This window comes from Cupressus sempervirens, chromosome 8, assembly GCF_028749045.1.
Source record: "Cupressus sempervirens isolate cs-2001-9-10 chromosome 8, ASM2874904v1, whole genome shotgun sequence".
Classification (NCBI taxonomy): domain Eukaryota; kingdom Viridiplantae; phylum Streptophyta; class Pinopsida; order Cupressales; family Cupressaceae; genus Cupressus; species Cupressus sempervirens.
Genome location: NC_143125.1, coordinates 609,658,806 through 609,664,050, shown reverse-complemented (window position 1 = coordinate 609,664,050; position 5,245 = coordinate 609,658,806).

The following is a 5,245-nucleotide window of genomic DNA, read 5'->3' as shown; positions in this document are numbered from 1 at the left end:
AATAAATATTCCATTTTTGAGTTGATGTACTTATAAGCCAACAAAAAATTTGATTTCTCCAAACATAGACATTTCAAATTCATGTCTCATTTTTTCAGCAAAGCCTTTGCAAAGTACTTCCTTTCCACTAAATACTATGTCATCCACAAAAATTTTAGATACAATAATGTCATTACCTTCTTCTTCTTTGATGTACATGTTGCTATTATCATCAGTTCTTTCAAATCCAATTTGCACTAGATACTTGTGAAGTCTCTCATACCATGCTCTTGGTGCTTGTTTCAAACCATAAAGTGCTTTGTGTAGTTTACACACCATATCCCTATAGTTTTTATCAAAAAATCCTTCTGGTTGTTCAATGTAGACTTCTTCTTCTAGTATACCATTCAAGAAAGTAGATTTTACATCCATCTGATAGACTTTAAAATTTTTGTAGGCAGCATATGCAAGCAAGGTTCTTACTCCTTCCATCCTAGCAACAGGAGCAAATGTTTCTCCATAGTCTATTCCTTCTTCTTGAGCATAACCCTTGCATACTAGTCTAGCTTTGTTTCTGGTAATCTCACCATTCTCATCTAGCTTGTTCCTAAATACCCACTTGGTGCCAATCACATTTTTGTCAGTTGGTCTGGGAACCAAACTCCAGGTTTTGTTTTTCTTTATTTGATCAATTTTTTCTTCCATAGCTTTATACCAGTCATCATCTTGTAATCCACCATACACTGTCTTGGGTTCAGATGTGTTGATTAGACATGATTCATGTCTTAGTCTGTTCCTTATCATTGGTCTTGCATCTTTGTCACCAATTATTTGTTTAGTAGGGTGATGTCTTTTTACATATTTGGATAATCTTGGCTCTGTCCTTGTTTCCATGTTTGATCTTTCAGATTCTGGATCACTTTGCACTTCGTTGTCTGGTTGTTCTTCATCATGTATTCCGTCTTCAAAATCAGATTGTTCATTTCCTTCATTCTGCAACTCGGCTTCTGAATGCAGCTCGGCATTCACTGGTTGAGACTCGACTGAGACTGATACTTTTTGTTGAGTTTCAATTGGATTGACATCATCCTCCTCAATAGTCATTCCTTCATAAGAGTACACAAAGGTTCTATATTCTTCCATTTTCTTTGGTTCTTCAGCTTGAACTTCTGTGTGCTCATCAAAATTTACATTTGTACTTTCCACAATTTTGTTAGTGTTAACATTCAAACACTTATATGCCTTACTTCTTGTGGAGTAACCAAGAAATATACCTTCATCACTTTTTGCATCAAATTTTCCATTTCTAACATCTTTAAGAATAAAACATTTACAACCAAACACTTTGAAATGTTTTACATTGGGTGAGTGACCATACCATAATTCAAAAGGTGTTGCATTTGTACCTTTCTTGATTTGTACTCGGTTTAGTGTATGAACAGCTACACTTATAACTTCTCTCCAGTATTTTAGAGCAACAGTCTTTTCCATCATTAATGTTCTGGCACAATCAATTACAGATCTATTTCTTCTTTTAGCAATTCCATTCTGTGGGGGAGTTCTAGGAGATGACGTTTGTCTTTTGATTCCTTTGTCATTACAAAATATCTCGAATTCATTTGATGTGAATTCACCACCTCTATTTGATCTTAGACATTTCAAGCTTTTTCCTGTTTCCTTTTCAACTCTAGCCACATACCATTTAAACATTTGGAAAGCATCAGATTTTTGTTTTAAGAACATGACAGTCATCATCCTGGAATAATCATCAACAAATAACATGATGTATTTATCTCCTCTATAGCTTTGTACTTCCATTGGACCACATAAGTCAGTGTGAATTAACTCAAGTATCTCCTTAGATGTATAGTTTTTGCTTTTGAAACTTGACTTTGTCATCTTTCCTAGTTGACATTGTTTGCACATAATATTATTAGGCTTCTTCAATTTTGGTAAACCTCTGACTTTCTTCATTTTACTAATGTTGACCAAATTATCAAAATTGACATGACATAATCTTCTATGCCATAACCATTCATCATCAAATTTTGCAATAAAACAAGAAACATCATCCATATCAAGGTAAAACAGATTACTCTTCGTTTGATCTCCTTTTCCTATTAGTTTACCATCAGTATCATAGATTTTTGCATTTTTGTTTCCAAATTCCACTCTGCATCCTATATTGTCTAACTATGAGACACTCAGTAAATCCTTCAACATAGTATGCATTGTCACATGAGATTTGTTCTGTGAGCTTGATGGAACCTTTTCCTTTGATTTGACAAGGGGCATCATTACCAAATCTAACACTATTTCCATCATACTGAGCAAAGTTAACAAACTTACTTTTGTCTCCTATCATGTGATGTGAGCATCCACTATCTATGATCCATCTGTCATTTTTGTTTATACAAGTCATTAGTGTTGTGGCTTCTTCTTCATCAGATTGGTCCTTCATGGCTACATAAACAACTTCATCATCATTGTCATCAAAATTTTCTTCAACAATATAACACTTCTTACCTTTTTCTTTGTAATCTTTCTTGTCATCATCTCTTCTTTTCTTGTATTTGTTGCTTTCCTTGTAATCCTTTTTCTGTGGACATCTTGCAGCAATATGACCTACTTCATTGCAATTGAAACAAATGATAGGCATCTTACCTTTGAATTTTCCTCTACCTCTGTGAAAACTTCTAGCTAGTAAAGCTTCCAATTGATCCACATCTTCCTCATCTATGCTGTCGTCACTGGATACATATTTCATCTTTCTTCCCTTCTTAGATTTCACCTGTTCAGCATCTTTCAGTGATAACTTGGCCTTGAAAGCAGATTCAACATTATCAGGTCTGTAGTTGTCAAAGTTAGATAACTCAAATGTAGTGAGTCTTCCTATGATACCTTCAAAACTTATATTGTTTCCTAGCACACATCTTAGTTCCTGTATTGCTGATACTCTAATAGCATAGATAGGGAGCAAGGTTCTCAAATACTTACAATTAACAGTATCTTCATCCAATTGACCACCCAAACATCTTATCACACTTACCACTTCTTTTATTCTTGCACCGTACTGAACAGCATTCTCATTTTCTTCCATTCTCATATCATCAAATTTTCCTCTGAGACTTTCTCTTTTTTCTCTTTGTACATTCTGATCTCCTCCATAGATGTCTGATAGGGCTTTCCACATTTTGAATGCGGTGTCACATCCTTTGATATCATCAAATTCAACATAGCTAAGTGCAAAGGCAATCTCCAGCATTGTCTGGTTATGTTCTTGCTTGTTTTTCATATCTTCTGCAGTAGGAGCACTTGTTGGATTGACATGTTCAGTAATAATTGATTTTTGGGCATAATCTCCTATGGATCCAAGATGTAGTTTCATCAAACTTTGCCATGCAACAAAGTTGTCTTTGTTGAGCTTGGGAACTTCTCTCTTAGGCATTTTGATCATTTCTGCTTCTAGTCCTTTTAAACTGGATTAGTAGTCTTCTCTGATACCAATTGTTAGAATCTTTTAGAATAACTGAGAGGGGGGGTGAATCAGTTATTCAAGGTCCCAAATGCCCTAATAAAACCATTTTTTTTTCACCAAATGTAGTGAACTCATAAACCTTTTAACCATCCAAGCTTAAATCAATCATATTAGCAAGTTACAGTAAATCAACATGCAAAGGTAAAACATGCAAGATCAACACATGACACAATGATTTACGTAGAAACCCAATTTGGGAAAAACCACCAGTAACATGCTACTTGATTCTCACTCTTCTGAAGTGATGCCCTGTTAAAGGCTTACAACACATTGTTAAATGTGACCGTGTTAGAGGATTTCACCAAACTGTTAGGAATGGGCCTAGTTAAAGGACTTTAGAACATTCATTGGGAATGTCACCCTGTTAAAGGATTTATCTCATGGCTATCAAACCAACCTAAGTCCATAGGATTTTAACTAATTGTTACAATTGCTAGAAAGTAACAACAATGAACTTTCGATCTGATATAACTTACAACATACTTTGCAGATTTCAGACCACACTTTCAGTTTAGTCCTTATGCTTGGCTTTTATCTCTTCAGCTCTGACTGCTTGTCATCTATTCAAGCTTCGTCTCCTTGAGTCTTCTAACTCACTGTACTAATGCATCCATATCAGGGGTCTTCTTACTAAAACAGAGTAACTATGCTCTCTTTCCTCTTTTTCCACCTTCTTCAGCACTTTACACTTTCATGCTTGACCACCCCTCTCTCATTTATTTTTTTCATTAACTAATGACTCCTTATATAGAGATTTGATATGCCTTTGCCGCTCAATTCTCCCTCTTCACTTTTAGGGTTTCAATATGGATTAGGTAAAATACAATGTATCTACCCCATATCTTGTTCTCTTCTAGAAACTTCGCCAGTTGTATCCTCAAAAATGTTTTACATGGTGTTCTATGCCACTAGCTCATCATTCTTATCTTCTATTTAATTTACAAACTTCTAAGTAATAACCTTGTCGGCATAGTTCTGGCAAATCTTTGATCTTCGAAATAATGCAGCAACTTGGCATTATTTGTTTTACTGATGCTCGGCATCTCAGTGTTACTCGGCATCTACACAAAACTGTGTTACTCGGCACTTACAGAAAACTGTGTTACTCGGCACCTACAGAAAACTGTGTTACTTGGCACCTACAGAAAACTGTGTTACTCGGCACCTACAGAAAACTGTGTTACTCGGCACCTACTCTTTACTCGGCACCTGAAGATCACTCGGCTTATATGATATACTCGGAACCTTCTCTTAGTTGATCTTTGTAAAAGACTTAGCTAACACCTAACCTCTTTAATATGTTTCAGTGTGCCCTTTTTTCTGTATCTTATAGTATGTTATCAAATACACTTTTTCATCAATGGCTTAGCTGATCCTAGTACTTCATTACAACATCATAACTTCAACCTTTCTCTAGGTGTTCTAGTTACATCTTATTGATTGCCACCACCTTTTCAACCAACTAATTGATAGTATTTGGATCACTAAAGCAATTGTCATTCCTGCAAGTAGCAAGTTTGACATCAATGAAAAAACAATGATTGAGAACATTCTTTATCATTCCAACAACTCTTATTATCAATTCAATCATTTCTAACAGTTTGTTGATCTAATCTTGAAGCTATTTGGATAATGGGTTCAGTTGCCTTCCATAACTCCTAATAGGGTTGGAATCTCCTAACATCGATTTAAAGTCTCCTAACAGGGATTCTTTGTACTAAATGTTGT